The following is a 24,687-nucleotide window of genomic DNA, read 5'->3' as shown; positions in this document are numbered from 1 at the left end:
AGGAGAATGCACATCCACATACAGCTGCTGTGACACAACGTGCTTTACATGGAGTACAACTGCCCTGGCCAGTAAGATCACCGGATCTCCCACCATAGGAACACGTATGGGACATGATGAAGCGGGAACTTAAGCATTTCTCCGAAGCCTGCAAGAACCACTGCCAAATTGCATCAAAAGATGCAAGATGCTTGGGACAATCTATCGCAGGATGTCATTCCGCACCTTTATGACCATTTGCACGTGTGAATACATGCCTGCATTGCCGCCAGAGGGGAGTACACTGTGTATTGATGCGACAGTTTGTGCACCCTTTACTGTGACGTATGCTTCATTTGGTCTGAACTTGTAATCATGTTGTTGTTGAACCATCAGTCCAAAGACGGGTTTGATGCAGCTCTACATGCCATCCTATCCCGTGCTAACATTTTTAATTTCTACGTAACTATACATCCTACATCTGCATGTCATATTCTTATCTTGGTCTACCCCACCATTCTTACAGCCAACACTTCCCTCAAAAATCCAACCGAACAAGTCCTGGGTGTCTGAAGATGTGTTCTACCATTCTATCCTTTCTTCTTGTCAAATTTAGCCAAATCGATCTCCTCTCACATATTTAATTCAGTATCTCTTCATTCGTGATTCGATCTATCCATCTAAGCTTCTATTCTCTTTCTGAGCTAGTTATCATCCATGTTTCACTTCCATACAATGCCACTCTCTAGACGAAAGTCTTCAAAAACATCTAATTCCTATATCAATGTTCGAAGTAAGCAAATTTCTTTTCCTAACAAAGCTCTTCCTTGCTTGTGCTGGTCTGCATTTTATGTCGTCCTTACTTATGCCATCATTAGTTGTTTTACTACCCGAGTAACAACATTCAGCTATTTCCTTTAAGACTTCATTTCCTGATCTAATATTACCTGCATAACCTTAATTTGTTCCCAAAACTCTGTTCATACCATTCCGCAATTCCTCTAGATCTTCTGCAGTCTCAGATTAAATAACAATATCAGCAAATATCACGGTTTGATTTCCTCTCTTTCTATTGTGATTCCCTTTCCAAATTCCTCTTTGATTTACTTTACTGCCTATTCTATATAAACACTGTAAAGGTGAGGGGAGAAACTGTGGCCTTGACTCACTCCTTTCCAGATTGCTGCTTCGTTTTCGAAGCCTTTGATTCTTATCACTTCATACTGATCTTCATACAGATTGTAGATAATTCTTCGCTCTCGGTATTTGAACCCGATCACCTTCAGAATCTCAAATAACTTGGTCCAATCAATATTATTGAATGCTTTTCCTAGTTCTATGAATGCCATGTACATGGAATGGTCCTCCTTAAGTCTATCTTCTAAGATGAGACTAAAGAAAGGATTGCTTCACATGTTCCTACATTTCTTTTGAAGCAAAACCTATCTTCTCCCAACCCACTTTGAACTTCTCTTTCCATTGTTCTGTAAATAATATGTGTTAAAATTTTGCAGGCATGAAATACTAAACTAATGGTGCAGTAGGTTTCACACTTGTCAGCAATGGCTTTCTTGGGAATAGGTATAACAGCATTCTTCCGAAAATCAGATCCCACTTCTCCCGTCTCATGCATCCTACATACCTTGCCATGCTGGTTTCTCCTAAGGCAGTCAGTAATTCAGAGGAAATGTCATCAATTCCAGGTGCCTTGTTCCTATTTATGTCTCTCGAAGCTCTATCGAATTCTGACCTCAAAATTGGGTCTCCCATTTCATCAGCATCAACAGCCTCTTCTTGTTCCAGAATCATATCATCTACATCTTTACCTTGATACAACTGTTGGATATGTTCCTGCCATGTCTTCTTTCCCTAGAAGTGGTTTTCCATTGAGCTCTTAATATTCATATACCAAGATATCCTGTCCCCAAAGGTTTCCTTGACTTTCCCGTATGCAGCATCTACTTTTCCTAGGACCATACAACCTTCAATATCGTTGCTCTTCTCCTTCAGCCATACTTCCTTAGTTGTCCTGCACTTTCTATCCACTTCATTCTTTAATTGCCTGTATTCCTTTCTGCCCTCTCCATTTTTTTTTTTTTGCATTCTTGTATTTTGTCATTCATCAATCAGGTGCAGTATCTCCTGAGATATCCATTGATTCTTAGTTGTTCCTTCCTTTTTAACACTTTTTCACCAGCCCTACCGACCTCATTCTTCACGACTGTCCATTCTTCCTCTATTGTGCTTCCGTCAGCCTTTCCATTTAGTCCTTGTACAACATGTTCCTTGAAATAATCCCTCACACTCTTTTCTTTCAACATGTCTAGATCCCATCTCCTTGTATTCCTTTCATCAATTTCTACAACTTCAGATGGCATTTCATGGCTAACAAGTTGTGGTCAGAGTCTATGTCTGCTCCTACGAAAGTTTTGCAATCCAGCACCTGGTTTCTGAATCTCTGCCTAATTGTAATAAAGTCTATTTAACACCTTTCAGTGTCTCCAGGTCTCTTCCATGTATACAGCTGTCGTTTATGGTGTTTGACAAAGTATTTTTTTGCTAGTGGCTTTACGTCGCACTGACACAGATAGGTCTTATGGCGACGATGGGATAGGAAAGGCCTAGGAGTTGGAAGGAAGTGACCGTTTATAGTAGCCCATGTGTATAAAGGAAAGGGTGATAGACATAAAGCTGAAAATTACAGACCAGTCAGTCTGACATGCATTGGATGTAAGCTATGGGAAAGCATTTTTTCTTATTATATTAGATATGTTTGTGAAATTAATAACTGGTTTGATAGAAGGCAGTTTGGGTTTAGGAAAGGTTATTCCACTGAAGCTCAACTTGTAGGATTTCAGCAAGATATAGCAGATATCCTAGTCAGGAGCTCAAATGGACTATCGCGATTGACCTATCTAAGGCATTTGATAGGGTAGATCATGGGAGACTACTGGCAAAAATGAGTGCAACTGGACTAGAACAAAAGAGTGACTGAATGGGTTGCTATATTTCGAGAAAACAGAACTCAGAGAATTAGAGTAGGCGAAGCTTTATCTGTCCCTGTAATAATTAAGAGGGGAATTCCTCAAAGCAGTATTCCCGACCTTTATGTTTTCTTATATATATCAATGATATGTGTAAAGAAGCGGAATCAGAGAAAAGGCTTTCTGTACAGAGTAATAAATAAGGTACAAGATTGTGAGCAACTGCAAAATGACCTTGATAATGTGAGATGGACAGTAGGCAATGGTATGATGATAAACAGAGTTAAAAGTCAGGTTGTGAGTTCCACAAATAGGAAAACTCTTCTCAGTTTAATTACTGCGTTGATGGGGTGAAAGTTTCTTTTAGGGATCATTGCAAGTACCTAGGTGTAAACACAAGGAAAGATCTTCATTGGGGGGTAATCACATAAATATGATTGTAAATAAAGGGTACAGATCTTTGCACATGGTTATGAGGGTATTTAGGGATTGTAGTAAGGATGTAAAGGAGAAGGCATATAAGTATCTGGTAAGACCCCAACTAGAGTATGGTTCCAGTTTATGGGAACCTTACCAGGATTACTTGATTCAAGAACTGGAAAAAATCCAAAGAAAAGCAGCTCTGTTTGTTCTGGGTGATTTCCGACAAAAGAGTAACGCTGAAAAAATGTTGTAAAGTTTGGGCTGGGAAGACCTGGGAGAAAGGAGACGAGCTGCCAGTGGAGAGATGGCGTGGAATGACATCAGTAGACGAATAAGTTTGAGTGGTGTCTTTAAAGGTAGGAAAGATCACAATATAAAGATAAAGCTGGAATTTAAGAGGACAAACTGGGGCAAATATTTGTTTGTAGGGGAGGGGGAGTTATGGACTGGAATAATGTACCAAGGGAGATGTTCAATAAATTTCCAATTTCTTTGCAATCATTTAAGAAAAGGCTAGGAAAACAAGAGATGGGCAATCTGCCACCTGGACGACTGCCCTAAATGCAGATCAGTAGCGACTGATCGATTGATTTGCATGGTGTGAAAAATGGGAAACCAGAGAAAACCATCTTCAGGGCTGCCGACAGTGGAATTCGAACCCACTATGTCACGGATGCAAACGCACAGCTGCTTGCCCCTAACCGCACAGCCAACTCGCCCGGTGAACCAAGTATTAGCAACTAAATTATGATCAGTACAGAATTCAACCAGCCAACTTCATCTCTAATTTCTTTGTCCCAATCTGAATTCCCGAAATGCCTTAGATAGGTCAATCGCGATAGAGAAGGTAATAGGCCATTTGTTTTAAATTGTTAAGACAACAACATCGTCCAATCTAAAGCCAAATTTTAAGTCTGTACACAAATTTTCTGCTCTCTCACTCTCTTTCTCTCTAGACTGATATATTCAGAAACTTCTGAAGTGGTCTTAGATAACATACTTCTTTACCTAGATTTATACAAAGTAAAATCTAAATGAGCTGTAGTATGGTTACTGTGAATGCAGAAGCATGGCAACACTGTATGTCATCGTCCACAAGGTCACCTTCACGACTCCACCAGTTACCGGCTTGCAGTGAGCCAACAGCAGTGTAAGATGGAGTGGGGAGAGTATGAGAATTGTATCGCTGTACTGGCGTTATTTCATTGCGGAAAGCAAGCTAAGGAAATTTTTTCTATGCTGAAACCTGTCGGTGTAAATGAACGGTTTGTGATTCGGACAATAGCACGGTTTAAACAAACGGGTACAAATGATGACCGCGTCAGATCGGTCCATCCTGGGGGCACACAGAAACAAAGTTGTGAATGCTGTTCGTGCAAGGATTCGTCACAATTTTTTGCATAAACAAACAATTTTGTCTTGTGAAATGAATATATCTCCACGAATTGTCACGTATTTTGAAGGATGATTTGCATGTTGGTGCATATAAAAGATACACACAGCATTTACTAACTGAAGAAATTTTTTTTTTTGCTATCTGCTTTACGTTGCACCGACACAGATACGTCTTATGGCGATGATGGGACAAGAAGGACTCGGAATAGGAAGGCAGCAGCCGTGGCCTTAATTAAAGTACAGCCCCAGCATTTGCCTGGTGTGAAAACGGGAAACCACGGAAAACCATCTTCAGGGATGCCGACAGCGGGATTCGAACCCACTATCTCCCGGATGCGAGCTCACAGCTGCGCGCCCCTAACCGCACGGCCAATTTGCCCGGTAACTGAAGAATTAAAGGAGATACGCCGGGTTCGATCCCAGGCTTTGTTAATGACGTATGGAGATAGCCACTATCACAACATCCTATTCACAGATGAAAAAAATATTCACTGTGGAGGAGCCGTTCAACAACCAAAACAATCGTGTGTACGCATGGTCCTCCAAGGAAGCAAGAGAGAAAGTGAGCAGAGTAGGACATCACCCTGCTTCTGTCATGGTATGGTAGGCAGTTTTCTGGCGGGGAGCATCGGAGGTGCATTTTTGTGAAGGTGGAGTAAAGACTTCTGCAGCTGTTTACCAGACAATGTTGGAAAAGGTGATACCACGTATCAATTTGAAGCTGACTGAAGGAAAATCGTGGATTTTTTCAGCGGGTTAGTGCTCCAACACACAAAGCAAAAATGATGGAGCAGTAGTTGGCAACCAATGTCCCACAGTTCATCGCTGCTGCTGACTGGCCTAGTGGAAGTCCAGACCACAATCCATTGGATTATTCTCTGTGGCAGAAGCTCGAGGCATGTCAAAAACTGCACTGCAATATTAAGATGTTAAAAATATCAATCACGTCAGCTTTCAAAGAAATTACACTGGACACAATTCATGCAGCTATTGATGAGTGGCCTCAATGTCTTTGCCACTGTATTGCCACACATGGTGATCATTTCAAATAAGAGTATGTTCGTCCTGTAGCATTTTTCTTGTTTTACACAGAATATATGTATTTAAAGAGTTTGCGTAGTTTAATTTAGTAGTTATATGCATTGAAAGTACTGACAAAACTTATGGCAGTACTGTGAACAGCCTATTGTTCAATATTTTCATTACACCCATGCATTACTCCATGCTGGTACCCAGGAATGATCGACTGACATTTCATAAGGAAGTTGCTGTCACTGTCTAGAAACATACAGCATAACTATAAAGAAGGGCAGATTTTGAGTCTATCCATATTCTTGCCAAACAGTTATGCCATTTGGACAGACTCAAAATCTGCCCCATCTGTGACAAGTGAGTGGAAGAGAATGGGAATGCCGTATTATGCAATGGGGTCTGCGAGAAATGGCACCACCTATCATGTGCAGGACCACAACAAGAGGAATTCAATGCTCAAAAAATTACCAACAAAGAGAAGTCAAAAGTTGTAGGCCTATGGCTTTGTTTCAACTGAGAACAAGACTTCACCCTATAATAGGCCGGGAGGAGAATGCTACAAGAACTAAAAGCAGTAACAACAGAAAAAAAATACAAAAATGAATGAAATGGGAGAAGCCCTTTCAAAGTTAACTACTGAATACAACACAAGGCCAGAATATGAAGACAAAGAAGGGAAAGAAGGAGAAGAATGAACAACAACAACAACAACAAATAGGCTATCACAAAAAGAAGAATTCCCACTGGCAGAAACAATCACTGAAACTGCTAGAGCCCCCAACAAACGAAGACTCCTAGCAGCCCCAACGACAAGACCTGAACAGGACATCACTGTGATCTCAGATAATACAAAAGAGAAAATCCTAAGGAACCCATCAGAAAATTAACTACAGCCAAGCTGATACAAACAACGCCGTGGCAGAAGCTCACACACCCCCATCGAGAGCTGACGAACAAGTTGCAGATAATGAAACGTGGGCCTATGTTGTGGAAAGAAGGCACAGATGTGACATCATCATCATCATCATCATCATCAGTAGTAAGCCACACTACGACGCGGAATTCCTATCAGCTAGTAGAACTCCCTGACTCTATGTAGGAAAGGTAAAAGCTGCCATCATGGATGAGTCTGTAACAAAATATCTCCACAGGAACGGAATACAATAAGTCAGTTGTGAATATCTGGACACCAAAGGAGTCAAGAAAACATTGAAAGTCTGGATCCCACTAGAATTTCTTCAGGAAGCAAAAAACCCAGACATCTGGCCAACAGAGATCCCTGTAAGATGATTTTATTTCTTCCGAGGCCAGCGGAGAAATGAAGGATCATCTTTCGACTAGGATCTTTAAAATATTTCTGTGAAATGCTGAGTGTCTAATAAACACTCTGAAATATGTACCACCAAAATTAACTTTTCAATTTGATATTACAATCGCTGAGAGTGCCTGCTGTCATTTCTTGATGGATACAGTACTTTTTCATCCATCTCTTGGCACAGGCCAGAGTAAAGTGTAGCTTCCACTGAAGTCCCAGTCTCATCCATGGCTGTGACAATATGGAAGCTGCTGAGTGTGGGTAGTCCTAAGTAATGACACTCGGAGCACAACCAGTATGTCTGAGTGTTAGGGTACGTTTATGCTGCAGCCTGGCTGCTGGCACATCGCCAAGCCTCGCTGCTCGATGTTAGGCGATGATGAAACAAACCAATGTATCTCAATCAGTGCTTTTACTCTGGAGCCCGGCTCATAGCTGCGCTGCTGGCTGCTATCCTCGCCACATCCATGGTCTCAAACACGTTTGATTTTCGAGCCTGGCCCATCGCCGGCTATCCTGTAACTTGGACTGTGATTGGTTCTTTCAAGGTCAGTCGCTCTCCCACTCTTCCTCTCTCCGCACTCTATACACACGTTCAGTGATCACTTGCTCACTTGCTATCTGAACCTGTCTTCGAACGCAATGTGATTTGGAATAAGCGGCATGCGGATCATCACAAGAGTTTCATATGAGATAAAAGGAGTGACGAGATGACGAGCGGCCAGTAGACCTTTTCCTACGTTTTATGAGGGAGAGTGGCTTGTTATATTGTGTTTAAAAGTAAAATTTAAATTTGTATTTTAATTGGTTTATTGTTAACTAGTATTTTACTCTACCGGGCGAGTTGGCCGTGCGATTAGGGGCGTGCACCTGTGAGCGTGCATCCTGGAGACAGTGGGTTCAAACCCCACTGTCGGCGGCCCTGAAAATGGTTTTCCGTGGTTTCCCATTTTCACACGAGGAAAATGCTGGGGCTGTACCTTAATTAAGACCAAAGCAGCTTTCTTCCTATTCAGAGGCCTCTCCTATCCCATCGTCGCCATTAGACCTATCTGTGTCGGTGCGACGTAAAAAATTAGCAAAAAAACCTATATTTTCTATTGACTATGTGTTTATCTTTGTGTATTTTTAATTGGAATTAAATATATTATTTTACTTCTATGTCAGTACCTTATTCAATTTTATTACGTTTTACTCTTTTTAACTTTAGAAGAAAATAAGGCATTGCGAATTAGATCCACTACTTATTTTAAATTCATAATAATTTTCCTCATCATTATCATTTTTTAATCCATGTCAATGGGTTAATTATAACTTTTAATCCATTTCGTCTCATCTCGTACCATTAGGGGCCGATGAAGTGAAATGCCGTATGGCTTTTAGTGCCGGGATATCCCAGGACGGGTTCGGCTCGCCAGAAGCAGATCTTTCTATTTGACTCCCGTAGGCGACCTGCACGTCGTGATGAGGATGAAATGATGATGAAGACAACACATACACCCAGCCCCCGTGCCATTGGAATTAACCAATCAAGGTTAAAATTCCAGACCCGGCCGAATCGAACCCGGGACCCTCTGAACCGAAGGCCAGTACGCTGACCGTTCAGCCAACGAGTCGGACTAAGGGCCGATGACCTACATGGTAGCCCACTTTAAACAACAAGCATCATCATCATCAAACTATGGAATGACGTGGCAAAATATGCGGAACGATTACGTCAACTTTGTTCTTTTATTCTTGCCATTTTGGGGACCTCTATCATTACAAGGAGGTGATTTATATAAAGTACCTCGTTTTTCATGGAAAGTTCGACAGTTATTTTTCAAACTGTAAACACATTTTGTTAAGGATACCTAACTAAAGTCAAAATGAGATACTCCATAACCCCCTATTTTACATTATTCAAAAGTACACTATTAAATTACGAAATGAAGCATTTGTAGCTTCATTCTTCAATCAACTCCCGCAGTAGAAATGCACTGAAAAATCCAGACGAAGTATTTTACACTTTTTATTTCACATTCAGTACCTACACCAAATTATTGTAAGATACACTCGCCAACAGAACTGCGACTCACTCGTTAAAAAAATATCTGAATTTATTCTGCACTTCAGAAGCTTCAGCTGGAGCTGTGTTGTTTCTCCTCGATGGGGTAGCTCTTGGAAGTACGTCTTCGTAGTCTAAGTGTTCATGTCCTCTATATCTATAATCAAATTATGCAAAATACAAACCGCCTTAACTATCAGTTCCTCTGTTTTGAATTTTCGACTACAGCTGAGAGCTGCCAGCAGCGTGCGCGCGGGGCTGCTGCAGGATAAAAGCTCCATGGCGAGCAGCCAGGCTATAGCCAGCAGCGGGGTACTAGGGCGAGCATCCATGAGCCAGCAGCGAAGCTGCAGCATAAACATACTCTTATGAAAGGTGTTGCTCATAGGGTCAGTCATGCTACAATAGCACTGCCTGGCACAGCGAGGAAAGCAATGGCAAACTATCTCACTCCTCATCTTGCCTAGTATGCCTCATTTTGGAACTGACATTGTTTTTTGTGATTTTCTTTGGAACTGACATTGTTTTTTGTGGTTTTCTTATAAGTGCATAGCATTTGGTGGTACTATTTGAGGATCCAACCAGCCTCTGGGCTGAAGACCTAACAGACAGACACACAATCACGGAGACTCTCCTTCTAGAACCTACAGACATACCTGGATTTTATGGATTTCACAGGTATTCAACACCTACAGGAGGCAGACCAGCAAGAGTATCATTCTTTCTCAAAACTACAGCAGGAACTATAACAAGGAACAAGAGAGTAAAAAAGGCATCATCAAAATCTCCCTCTAGCAGCTCTGAAAGGCTTATACATCTCCTCAGAGAAGAGAAGTGAGGTCATTATTGAATGGGCAATGGCACATGTAACAATTGAGGATAAAGTAATAATCATACAAGACCTGAAATGCAGACTCAATAAACCAAGCACAAAGGCGGAACAGGTAATCGAAACTGAGAAGAAAAGGGCTTCTCCCTGGTCAACAGCAAAGATATGAAAACAATTCACTCCTAATAGCTTCAGTGTAATAGACTTAGTATTCTATAGGGGAAAGAAACTAACCATAAAGATGCAGGAAGGTCTATGATCATCAGGAGCAGTCCTAATCAGAAAACACATTCCAATAATGACAGAACACCCAAGAAGTAATACCCAATAGCATAAAACCCTCTAGAAACCTGCAAGACATGGAGGAATTAGACAAAGCAAGAAAAACCTTAGCCAAGGGCCATCTAGATGAAGCGATGGAAATAACCAATGAAGTACTCCAGAGCAGCACCATACAAGCTAAAAGATGATACACTAAGAAATAGTTTGATAGCCACTGCTACACTAGGAGGAAAGACAAATTACCTGCATTGCATCAGGCAGACGACCGTGACAACCAATGACTTAAGAAAATACGCAAACAAGAGAAAAGCTTACAACAGCTCCTAAAGACAAAAAGATCTGAATTCCTAGAAACGCAAGCCAGAAAACTAGCGGATGCAAAAACAGATCCCTTTTGTTGTTCTGAAGGAAAAGGCAACCCGACAAAGACAAGGGGGATCCCAATGGAAACCTGGGAGAGACAATTCTCAGAAATCTACAATCAAAATAGGAAGGAAGAGGCATACAACGCAACCGCCCCTAGAGCAACACTACTACCTACAGCCAAATAACTGTGGAAGAAGAATAAAAAAGAAAAACAACGCAATCAACAAAACAGGGAAAAGCTGCTGGACCAGACAATATCTTCATGGAGCATATCAAAGCCTTTCAAGAGTACCTCCTCCCAATACTTAACTACCTTTTCTTTTTTCTTACAAGTCGCTTTACGTCACACCGACTCAGATAGGTCTTATGGCGACGATGGGACAGGACAGGGCTAGGAGTGAGAAGGAAGCGGCCATGGCCTTAATTCAGGTACAGCCTGCTGGTGTGAAAATGGGAAACCACAGGAAACCATCTTCAGGGCTTCCGACAATGGGGTTTCGAACCCGCTATCTCCCGAATACACTTAACTACTTAATCAGTGACTTAACATGACCAGAATCCCAGAAGTTTGAACAGCAGCAACAGCAAAAGTTTTATATAAGTGAAAAGGGAGCACAAAGGACCCAAAATCATACAGAGGCGTTGCACCTGAGAGCAATATATTTAAACAGTTCACCAAGATCTTAATGAAAAAGCTAGTCTAACAAATGAAATGCATGTCTGCATATCAGACATCATATTGGTTTCAGAAAAGGAACACTCTACAAGCAGTAAAACAACTCCACGGGGAAGCACAAGAAGCTCTAAAGAGACCAAAAGGGGAGTTCTATGCAGATTAATAGATAACATGAAAGCTATAGAGCAGAACAGAGAAAACCTCATTGAAAAATTAAAGCAAATAATCGGAGACCACCCTCTTGTTGCAATCATAGAAACTATCTTAGCCTACAACCTAATAGTAACATTAATGACAAAGACACTACATCAAATGAAGCGATACAGACAACTGCCATACTCGAAGGAGACCCCTTAAGCCCTTACCTTTCAACATAGCTACATCGGACATCGTCAATATTACTAAAGACTACTCAACTACTCAAATAATGTATGCAGAAGACATGGCTCTGGTCTCGCCTTATAAAGAACTTCAAAACACGCCCAAAAAAACAGAAAATCGGCCCGCACGATAAACAAATGGAAGACACTACAAATGGTTTTCAGAAGATCATGTGAATGACACCCTCACACTAAAGGACAGACTGTTAGGAATTGTGAACTAACTCAATTACCTAGGCATTACACTCCAACCCACAAACACGCCCTTCAATCAACACATACAAAATAGAACAGCTGCAGCAGTCAGGACTACATATATATATCATAAAAAATTCATACACAGTTTCCCTTCCCACCGCAATGAAACTGTTCGAAACAGTCATAACACCAGTTGTCACCTACAAGATCGACATCATGTGGAACAAACTGATAGTGAGTGGCATGAACAGAACAGAAAAAAATTAAAGACATGACTCTGGTCTCACCTTATAAAGAACTTCAAAACAACCCGCCCAAGACTCTGCACCACCGAGACTTGTTTATGAAAGTACAGAAGAAACCTCCTTCACTGAGGACATCTAGACGAAGCTATTCTTACCATCTAACAGATCCTACGACAGTTCTAGATTCAAGGAAGAGGAAGCAAGCTGGAATAGAACTCAAATTCTACAGCAGGAACGCAATGACTGACCGAAGCAGGACCACAAAAATCCAAGATCAAAGAAGGGTCATCACAAGACGTGTAATTGATGGTTTCCCCACAAAATCTGCTCAAGAACAAAAATTTCACCAACCCGCCCAAGACTGTATCTGCACTCTATACAGTAAACAGTGTAAATGAACATTACCACCTAATCAAATGAGATGATGATGATTATGATGATAATGAAATGAAAATCCACAGCCTGTTTCCAGTCATTCGACCAGGTCAGGAATGGGATGAATGAAGCTCCCATCTAGCGGCGAGGATGGGAATTGTGCCGGCTGCCGAAGCCTGTCGCACTCCTCTTGGGCAATGATTACCGTAATGAATGACAGATGAAATGAAATATATTGTAGTGTTGCTGGAATAAAAGATACAGGGAAAACCGGAGTACCCGGAGAAAACCTACCCTGCCTTCGCTTTGTCCAGCACAAAAATCTCACATGGAGTGACCAGGATTTGAACCATGGAACCCAGCAGTGAGAGGCCGGCGCGCTGCCGCCTGAGCCACGGAGGCTTATGATGATAATGTTCGTCATTTAAAAAGGCCTAACAGCTAGATCAATGGCACCTAATGGTACGAGGTGAAAGAAATGAAATTTAAAACTTCAAAAGGTATCCACTGACTAGAATCTAAAATGAATGATGATGAAAAAATGATCGTGAAACAAAAATAATCAGTGGATCCAATTCACAATACCGTAAAGTACTGGGATGATCCTTATCTAATGGGGTTCAAAATCCAGGTCACCAGCCCCTCATAATGATACTAATCACTGGTAAAGCAGAACGACTGTGTTCTCCTAGAGTGGTACTAATCACAGGTGACGTAGACTCATAGTGTTTGCCTAATGGTGGTACTTATCACAGGTAACGTAGGCCCATGGTATGTTACACAATGGCGCCACTCACAGGTATCACAAACCTACGGTGTTTTGCACGTAAGAGTACTACTCACAAGCAACGCAGACCCATGGTGTTCCTACATAGTGGGACAAATCATGGGCGCCGGTGTTTCCGTGGTGTTCCTCACTTAGTGGAACTAATCACAGGCCACGTATGCTCAAGGTGTTGCTCATATAGTGGTACTAATCACAGGCAATGTAGATCCACGGCATATCACACATTATGGTAATGCCCACAGACAACACAAACCCATGGTGTTCCTCACATAATGGTATAACTCTCAGGCAACACACACCAATGGTTTTCATCACATAGTGGTACTTACCGTGGGTGCCAGCCAAACCTGTGGTTTTTCTCACACGGTGCCAATCACAGGCAAAACGCAGAACCATGGTGTTTCTCATAAAGTGGTAGGTACTACTCATAGGTAACGCAGACACATTCTGATATTTATCACAAGCAACACGCGGACCCGCAGTGTTCTGCACATAATGGTACTGTTCCTATGCAACGTAGACCCATTGTTTTCCTCGCAAGGTGGTACTCGTTGCAAGTAACGTCGACCCATGGTGTTCCACACGTAATGGTACTAATCAAGAGTAATCTCATGGTTCTAACGTCATCATCCCTTGGTTGCCTCTTACGACAGGCTGGGGATACCGTGGATGTACTCTTCATCTGTATCCCCCACCCACAGCGGTCCTAATCAAATGTGAGAAAAGAGGCAAGTCATTATCTGAGTTAAGCAAACATTGAACTGTTCATGTATATTCCCAGGTAAATCATACTAAAGTCAATGTTTTCTTAGAAATCCCCGACTGTAAGATGAAACTATGGAACACATGCAATGCATCGTGTGAGTGTGCGCGCGTTTGTTAATAGATTTTATTGTGTATATAATTAAGATTGGATATCTTTCAAAATGTATGACAAAACCTATTAATAATAATGGCGTGTGGCCTACGAAGAGGCCGAGTGCAGGTCTTTCGAGTTGACGCCGCATAGGCGACCTGCGCGACTATGAGAATGGGGCCCTACCTGTGATGAATTCTAATGTTGAAGATGGCACACACACCCAGCCTCCGAGCCAATGGAATTAACCAATGAATGTTAAAATCCCTGTCCCGACAGGGAATCGACCCCGGGACCCTCGGGACCAAAGGCCAGCACACTAACCATTTAGCCATGGAGCCGGACACAAAACCTATTGTACAATGTGTATATTTTTTTGCTAGTGGTTATACGTTGCACCGACCCGGATAGATCTTATGGCGACAATGGGATAGGAAAGGTCTAGGAGTGGAAGGAAGCAGCAGTGGCCTTAATTAAGGTACAGCCCCAGCATTTGCCTGGTGTGAAAATGGGAAACCACAGAAAACCATCTTCAGGGCTGCCAACAGTGGGATTCAAACCCACTGTCTCCCGGATGCAAGCTCACAGCTGCGCGCCTCTAACCGCACGGCCAACTCACCCGGTCAATGTGTGTTTAATGATGAATAAACTATTAGTCTAATGCTCTTTCAAGCGTACCTTTTCTATTATTATTATTATTATTATTATTATTATTATTATTATTATTATAAGGAAGGAAGCTTGTATTTGTATGGGACTTCTGATATCGTGATCTTAGTCACCGGTCACACTTACTGATCTGCAAATGCTTTAAGACTGTTTCTGAAATATTTTGTAAATCAAAGAGTCAATGAAAAAATTTAAAATATCAAAATAAAAGGAAATGGATGTTATAAAATCACCTCCTTGTACATCCATGTTTGTCGATTGCATATGTCTACCTCCGTGTGATGAATATTTTTAAAATTTTTTGCCAAACTCTCTCGCAACTCTAATGCTTTGATAAACCAGCAGCCAAATACAGACACTAAATACTTGTACCTATGACCATATGAACAACAGAGCTCATGATTATTTTTTCTTAACAACTGGCTTCATATCCCACCGACACAGATAGGTCTTATGGCAACAATGGGATAGGAAAGGGCTAAGAGTGGGAAGGAAACAGTCATGACCTTAAAAGGTCATGGGAAACCATCGAAAACCATCTTCATAACTGCTGACAATGGGGTTCAAACCCACTATCTCCCGAATGGAAGCTCACAGCTGCCCTCCCCTAACCACACGGCCAACATGCTCGGTTCTCATGATCTTCATTGGTGTATTCACATTAATGAGGTTGTAAAGCAAGGTTGGTTACTGGTATCTTCACATGGTTAAGAGGTTATTTAGGAAAGGGCACATAAGTAGGCCTATTTGCTAAGACCCCAATTAGAGTATGGTTCCAGTGTATCGGACTCTCATTAGGACTACTTCATACAAGAACTGGAAAAGATCCACAGAAATGATGATGATGATGATCATGATTTTTGTTTAAAGGGGCCTAACATCTAAGGTCATAGGCCCCGATCCAAAGAAAAGCAGCACGATTTGTTCTGGGTGATTTCAGACGAACGAGTTGTGTTGCAAAAATCTTGCGAACTTTGTGCTGGGAAGACTTGGGAGTAAGGATCCGAAATGCTCGAGTAAGTAGTATGCTCCAAACTGTCAGTGGAGAGATGGTGTGGAATGACATTAGTAGACGAATAAGCTTGAGCGGAGCTTTTAAATGTAGGAAAGATCACAATATGAGGATTAAGCAGCAATTCAAGAGGACAGATTGGGGCGAATATTAGCTTATGGGACGAAGAGTAAGTGTTTGGAATAATTTATCAGTGGAAATGTTCGATAAATTTCCAAAGTTCTTCGCACATACTTAAGAAAAAGCTAGGAAAACAATTGATTGGGAATCTGCCACCTCGACGACAGCCCTAAATGCAGATCATTAATGACTGACTGACTGATTGATTGATTGATTGATTGCAGCAAAATAAAGTTACCGGCAGATCCATGAACGGTCAAGCTCCTTTTCCCTTAAGATGGCAAGTTCTAGAACGCGTTTTGATCAGCTCCCACGTTTATACCTCAGAGAATAACATTACTAAGGGACTCTGCCAATTAACACTGTTTGCTATAAACACATAACAGACAATGCGCACCATCATCGCACTATTTCAACACAGGTTATGTATAACTTTAGCATATCGACGAAGTTACCATATACATAAAGGAAAACGTTCGTAGAACAAATCTATACATTAAACCAATAGAAAGAAACATACTTTACACAGATTTTACAATAAGATGAACATATTATCAACTCAAGACCTCTGGCCGGCACAACAGAGTGTAATAGTCATGCTACACCACCACGTGATGAACGTGTAGGAATCACGGGTGCCAAGAGTTCCAAAGTAGCACCAAAATACCTGTGAATTATACAGCTTTCTCTTGCGAAGCAAAGGGATGGTGTCTGTTTAGTGAGAATGGTACAGAAAGTATATGTAATTATAACGAGCAAATGAGTATGAGAGAACTAATACTTTCTCATTAAGTAATATATCCTATGCTCCATTTCTTTGTTAAAAGTTGGTGCAAAGATAGGTTGTTTGTCCAGGCCTCATGTGGTTTTTTGTTGTTGTTGTTGTTAGAGAAGTTATAGGCTCTATTATTTCACCCAGTCACAACACTTATTATCGTGAAATTACACTGATAATGCGAAATCGCACGCAATTATTCACACTACGAAGGCGACAAGAACAGAGGTGAACACTTATGTCTATGTACACATCTTAAGCAACGAGAAACAATAACAACGGAAGTGCGCAGAAACAAAAAATAGTGGAAGCAGGAGTATTTAACCATGCGAAAATGAAAAAGACAGTAATTTACAAATGAATATGAGAATCATCCAAATATTGATTGATAGCATGTATTATAGCAGGAGACATATCGGTAAGCAAACAGCAGATGTTGGTGGGAACAGATTTCTGGAGACTGACAAGAGGAGAAATAAAAGCCGGACGAGAAGAATCATACACAGTTCTTTGGAAAAATAAATGATTTACATCAGTAATCGGAGTACCACATAGACAGGAGGAATGAGGGGAGAGGTTAAATCGATGTTTATACAGAGGAGTAAGGGCATGATTAAAGCGAAGGCGAATAATGTTTGTAATGTGACGGCGAGAATAGTTACCCTTCAGATACCAAGGATTGCGAGGAATACAAGGCTGGATATTGTAATAAAAGCGACCTTTATAAGAATCAGAACAAGTCCACTCTTCTTGCCACTGACGATAAGCAGAATGTTTAAGAACAGGGTAAAAATCGGGTAAAGGAACGGCAAGTTGAAGTAGGGATTTCCCATCACGAGCAGCTCGCTTAGCGAATAAATCCGCTTGTTCATTCCCATAGATACCCATATGACTAGGAACCCAGACGAAGGAGAGACCAAGCCCCAGATTGATGCAAGGTATAAATGAGCCTTTTAACATGATGCAAATACCAGTTAAAAGACAGATGAGAGGACATTAGTGACTGGACGGCACTGAGATAATCCGTATAAATAGCTGCTTTAGGTATAGAATGAGGCTTAATTGTACATGAGAGCATGACGAATACCGTGGCAAAAAGTTCCGCAGTGTAAATAGAAAAGTCACTGGGTAAACAATAGAGTTCAGAAACATTGGTACCGACAGTAAAGAACGCTGCCTCAACGCCAGAAGAGTTTTTTGAGCCGTCTGTGTATATATTGACGCCGGAATCACTTAAAGCAAAACGTACGTAATTTTTTACAAGGAGGGCCAGTCAAGGAGGAACCAGAAATAGAGGAGGAAAAACAAGATGTAGGGGAGATAATGATAGAAGGGACAAAAAATAAACAGTCAAAATATACCGTACTGAATAAAATGGAGGAGAAGGAGTGCGTAAGATAGCATTTTTATATGAGAGTAGAAATTGATATGCAGACAACAAAGCAGGCATCTTATGACTGCGGGCATGTAAAACAAGGGAGTATTCATCTAATAACTGCAATTTAGGAAGCAATGGGTGTATAGCCACGGCAAATCGTTTAAATCAAAATCAAATCAAAATCTCTTTATTTCCAAATGAGGTGTCTACCTCGGTGGCAAATGGTACACTAAAATGCATTATTGTCAAGCACTAAATTTTAAATTAACAAGAGACGAAGAAAATTTTCCTAGAATACAATATTATACAATTTACGCTAATAATTTTTTCTATTAAACACACACATCATCCTTAATAAATTTACATTGTTTAAAAAATTCTACTTATAATATCTCCTGTACTAACAAACATAGTCAACTCACATACAGTATGTGGAATTACTTCTAATAATACTATACAAATGGTATAAGATTAAAATTAACATTGTATTTACCGAGCTCGATAGCTGCAGTCGCTTAAGTGCGGCCAGTATCCAGTATTCGGGAGATAGTGGGTTCGAACCCCACTGTCGGCAGCCCTGAAGATGGTTTTCCGTGGTTTCCCATTTTCACACCAGGCAAATGCTGGGGCTGTACCGTAATTAAGGCCACGGCCGCTTCCATCCTATTCCTAGGCCTCTCCTATCCCATCGTCGCCATAAAACTTATCTGTGTCGGTGCGACGTAAAACAAATAGCAAAAAAACATTGTATTTATTTACATATTTATATTTTACCCATTTTGGAACCTAAGTAACATAACGACCTGTTGCGTCTTAACCAGAACCCCTTTAGCCACCCCTTTTCAGAGTTCCTGAAGGGCTTTCACAGCTACCGTAGCGGTCCCAGGGACCTCGAAGTCCCCACTGTACTTCACCCCTACAGGCAGTTCCCTACTTGGGCTGTTCAAACTCCATAGACCAGGGGATGGAATTAATTTAATCACACACATTTTCTATTTACAATATCCTGCACTGGTCGAATGCCCTCTAACATTTCATTTATTTTCTCTGTTGCTGTTTATTCTCTTCTTGAATATCTGTACAGATTTTGGAAAAGGATCAAACACTACCCCCGGTAAACTGTTCCACTCCTTCACGCCCTTCCCGATGAATGAAAATTTACCCCAATCGCTTCTGCTAAAATTCCTTCTAATTTTGTAATTGTGGTCAGTTCTGCCAATATAATTATTTTCCAATCGAAGCCTCTCACGGATTTCTCTCCATGCTTCTTCTCATGTATAGGCTCTATATAATCCTATAAGTCTAGTTTTCTCCCTTCTCTTACTTAAAGTTCCCCACACGAGTTCCTCTAATATTTCTGATACACTACTCTTTCTCCTGAAATCCCCTGTTACAAATCTTGCTGCTTTTCTCTGCACACCATCTAGTTCTTTTATTAGGTATTCTTGGTGAGGATCCCAAACACTGTTTGCATATTCCAATAATGGACGAACCATACTTAAGTAACTTTTTTCTTAATTCTTTGTTGCATCCTTTAAGTAGCCTCATTATGACATGTAACGATATGTATGCTTCCCAAACAATGTCATCAACATGACCCTTCCAGTGCAAATTACTTTCAAATCTCACACCTAAGTATTTGCACTTGCCATCTTTTGGGATAACTACCTCATCCAAAGTATATTCAAATTCAGTTTTAAAGCTCCTGTTTGTAAATGTTGTAACAGTTGATTTGCCTCCAATAACCTTCATATTATTTTCTTCAACCCATTGTTGGATACTCTCAAGGTCCCTTTGTAATTCTGAACAATCCTCAATGTTATTTATTTCCCTATAAACAATGATGTCATCTGCATACAATCTTATTTTCGATGTTATCTTGTTCCCTACATCATTTGCATATATTAAGAAAAGTAACGGACCGATTATACTACCCTGTGCAATTCCTTTCCAAACTTTCTCTTCCTGTGATATATTATTTCCTACTTTGAGTTTCTGAACCCTTGAATTTAGAAATGTTCTTATCCAACGTATAACCCTTACGTCCAATCCTATTCCCTCCAATTCCTTTAATAATATTCCATGTTTCACTCTATGAAAGGCTTTGGAAAGATCTATGGCTATGCAATCTAACTGGCCTCCTGAATCCAACTGATCTGATATGTCCTGCTGAAATCCCACCAGTTGTGCCTCACAAGAAAATTTCTTTCTAAATCCATACTGGCTCCTCATGAACCAATTTTTATCATCACATATCCCTCTGATGTACTTTGCTATTAAACTCTCCAGTATTTTACAAATATACTGGTCAGGCTGATTGGTCTGTAGTTCTCTGGTTTCCTTTTATCACCCTTTCCTTTATAAATTGGTATTATTATAGATTCCTTCCATTCCTTTGGTATTACACTATTATTTATGACATAGTCAAAGAGAAATTTTAAATAGAGCACTATGTACTACCCCATTGTCCGTAATACCTCCCCAGTAATTTGATCACTTCCTGCTGCTTTTCCTTGCTGAAGCAGTTGGATTTCTCTGAAAATATCTTCATTTGTGAATGAGAAGCTTCTTGTTTCGCTATGTGTCTCTCCCTGTCTACCTTCTGTTACGGTTTCCAACTACTGACAATCTTCTATTGAATCTCTGAATTCCGTACTAAATAGATTTGCTTTCTCAGTATCTGTTAAATAGTGTTCACCCCCTTCTCCCACCATTGTAGGAATTTGGATTCCTTTTTGATTCCTAATATATGAATACAGCTTTTTCCATTTCCATTTGTGGTCATTACCCTCTTGAAGTATGCCATTCATATAATTCTCTTTTGCTTCCTTTTTCATTCTATACAGTTCCCTCATTAGCTGTTTTCTAGTTTCTCTATTCTCCCTAACCTCTTTGATTTTTCTGTTTACTATTCTACGTTTTCTTTTTAATTTGCTTATTTCCCTAATATAATAATCAGGGTCTGAGGTCATTTTACCCTTCTTAACAGGTACAAATCTCTTCTCTCCTTCCCAAATGATTCCTTTAAATTTAGCCCAAAGTGTATCCACATTATTGCCTTCACTTATCCAACAACTGAATTGTGATTTAAGGTAAGTCCCAAATTCATCAACTTTAGTTTTTCTGTATAATTTCTTATCATGTGTGACCCTCTTATTAAGAATTTTTGGTACCAGTCACTTATTCCTTCAATTACCTCAGTTTTATCAACAATTTTCCATGGTTTAACCAAGAATACATCTAGCAAGTTATTGAGACGAGTCGGTTCTTGTACTACTTGTGTAAATTCTCCCCCCAAATTAATTTATTTGCCAGTTTCTGTTCATGGGCTTCACTTGCAGCTCCATTCCATTCAACTTCAGGCAAGTTTAGATCTCCTCCAATTATAACCATATCATTTTTGTTTTTATGAGTATAATCTATTATTTTCTCAAATATTTCCATGTCTCTTTCCTCTCTTCCAGGCCTATATGTTCCTATAACTCCGTCCTCCTTCATATTATCACAAACTAATTTTATCCCTAATATTTCATCCCTTTCATCAGTAAACCATTCATGTGAACAATAAGTTTCCTTCGCCAGAATAAACACCCCCCCTCCCTTTTTATCTCCTCGGTCTCTACGATAGACTGTATTCCCTTCTGGAAATACTTTTCTATTACCCACCCCTTCTTTCAACCACGATTCCACTCCTATCACCACATCAGTCTCATAAGATTCCATCAATGTACCGAATTTTAATTGTTTATTTACTATACTCTGACAGTTTACCAAGAGCAATCTCAGACCCCCTTCCTCCCTAAAACTTGACTGTTGCAATTGGGTAACGTTTGACTCATGAGTTGAGAACTTCCCTGGAACCCAGATCCTTGTACATGGATCTTGATTTAAGGATCTGGGTTTTCTGGTAAGTTTCCCTGTATGTGCCAGTTTAGTGGTATGGGTTTTCTTAAGTACAGATTAGTTTCCAAATCTCTGTTGATAATAATATTTAGATGTTATCAATATCATTTTAAGGCGAATTGGAAGATGAAGCTCACTGGTCTCAACAAGGAGAGCATTAGTAGGGGTAGACATCAATGCTCCATCACAAGTAATCAGGGCTTTAAATTGTATAGTATTTAAGTGGTTAAGAGAAGAATCAGACGCGGTATCTATTACATGCGCACAGTAGTCGAGACTAAAGCGAATATAGCGGAATATAACAACTGAGCTGTGCCAGGATCAGCACCCCGTGGTCGTCTAGCAACCTCTTGGAGAATTTTAATATGCGTATCAGAAGAATTACGTAACCGATTAATATGATGTTTCCAAGATAACGAGCGATCTAGCATGACACCAAGGTATTTATGGGAGGAACAAATAGGAATGATATGAGAATCGAAAACAAGTGACTCAGAGTTATACCTACTCTTAGAGATATAAAACATAGCACAGCATTTGGAGGTGGAAAGTTGAAGACCATGGAAAGTAAGCCATGTAATGACTTGCTCCATTAGCTGATATACACTGACTGACAGTGACAATGCAACACCAAGGAGGAGTGGTTCGAAAGGGATGAAAGTTGGGGAAAAAGCAGAGACGGCACGGAAGAATAATTGATGTTTATTTCAAACCGATGTGCAGGTTACACAATGCGCACGGCATCGACTCAGTAGGATGTAGGACAACCGCGAGCGGCGATGCACGCAGAAACACGTCGAGGTACAGAGTCAATAAGAGTGCGGATGGTGTCCTGAGGGATGGTTCTCCATTCTCTGTCAACCATTTGCCACAGTTGGTCGTCCGTACGAGGCTGGGGCAGAGTTTGCAAACGGCGTCCAATGAGATCCCACACGTGTTCGATTGGTGAGAGATCCGGAGAGTACGCTGGCCACGGAAGCATCTGTACACCTTGTAGAGCCTGTTGGGAGATGCGAGCAGTGTGTGGGCGGGCATTATCCTGCTGAAACAGAGCATTGGGCAGCCCCTGAAGGTGCGGGAGTGCCACCGGCCGCAGCACATGCTGCACGTAGCGGTGGGCATTTAACGTGCCTTGAATACGCACTAGAGGTGACGTGGAATCATACGCAATAGCGCCCCAAACCATGATGCCGCGTTGTCTAGCGGTAGGGCGCTCCACAGTTACTGCCGGATTTGACCTTTCTCCACGCCGACGCCACACTCGTCTGCGGTGACTATCACTGACAGAACAGAAGCGTGACTCATCGGAGAACAAGCAAGGAAGGTCTTCTTTAAGGGGAGATTTTACCTTGTATACTGACAACGTTAGATTTGTCTCATTTAGGTACATTTATTTCAAGAAATATGCATGATAAGACAATAAAATGTTAGTGGCTGATAGAGCTTGATTATATCTTTAAAACAGCTCGATAGCTGCAGAAAGCTCATAACATTGAACAACAATAACATTACATTGACCATTGTTTGTGATGTGCTTTGTATCTTCTGTTGCCAGTCATGTCCGATAGATGGGATTACTGATGCATACCAAGTTTTTTAATGTGCTTTACGTCGCAATGACACAGATATGTATTATGGCGATGATGGGAGAGGAAAGGGCTAGGAGTGGAAAGGAAGAGGGCCTGGCTTTAATTATGGTACAGCCCTAGCATTAGCCTGGTGTGAAAATGGGAGACCACGGAAAACCATCTTCAGGGCTGTCGACAGTGGTTTTCGAACCCACTACCTCCCGGATGCAAACTCACAGCTGCAAATTTAATACTATATAACTATAGTAATGTAGTAGTTGTCGATAGGACCACTTATAACAAAAATTTGAGAATTTAAATTTAGGCCTTCCCTTGAACTACCATTTCTTTCAGTGTGAATATTATTATTTATGGCCTAGATTGTAGAAACTTATTTCCCGACATTACATACCGCTTTTCATTAAGCTAGGACCACTAATAACAAATATTTGAGAACTAAATTGTAGGCTTTCCCCCAAAACTACCATTTCTCTCAGCGTGAATAAAATTATTTATAACCTAGACTGTAGCGGCTTATTCCCGGACGCTACATACCGGCTATAACAGAAATGAAATGAATAAATTTGGATTTTTGTTGCTAAGTCCATATCAGCGCCAAGTCACGAGAAAATGGGTAAACGGAATTTAATGAAAATCGTTTTGTTAAGTCGGGGAATAAGGAACTACAGTCTACGCTATAAATAATTTCATAAGACGCCCTAATATCATAGAGTCGAAAGAAAACTAAATGTGAAGACCTACAATACAGAAAGTCGCTTAAGTGCGGCCAGTATCCAGTATTCGAGAGATAGTAGGTTCGAAGCCCACTGTCGGCAGCCCTGAAAATGAATTTCCGTGGTTTCTCATTTTCACACCAGGCAAATGCCGGGGCTGTACCTTAATTAAGGCCACGGCCGCTTCCTTCTCATTCCCAGGCCTTTCCTATCCCATAGTCGCCATAAGACATATCTGTGTCGGTGCGACGTAAAGCAACTAGCAAAAATCGAGGAAAAGCATAGACAACAACTGAAAAGAGAAGGAACTTTCGAAATATGATATTGCTGATGAGTGATGAACGGATGACGGGCGTACA

The 24,687-nt window shown here is 40.8% G+C and overlaps 1 protein-coding gene across 1 annotated transcript in view; it reads right to left on the bottom strand.

Moving 5' to 3' along the window:
• Positions 1-16,591, bottom strand: part of Hmt-1 (ABC transporter ATP-binding protein/permease Hmt-1) — a 239,560-nt gene extending 222,969 nt beyond the window's left edge. Inside the window, exon 1 of the mRNA XM_067140389.2 lies at positions 16,491-16,591. The gene's annotated coding sequence lies outside the window, so the exon portion shown is untranslated. The remainder of the gene's footprint in view (positions 1-16,490) is intronic.
• Positions 16,592-24,687: the final 8,096 nt, after the last annotated feature.

Source organism: Anabrus simplex, chromosome 2 (assembly GCF_040414725.1).
Source record: "Anabrus simplex isolate iqAnaSimp1 chromosome 2, ASM4041472v1, whole genome shotgun sequence".
NCBI classification, from domain to species: domain Eukaryota; kingdom Metazoa; phylum Arthropoda; class Insecta; order Orthoptera; family Tettigoniidae; genus Anabrus; species Anabrus simplex.
Note: the sequence above shows the minus strand (reverse complement) of the source record. Positions and strands in the feature narration are given on the sequence as shown.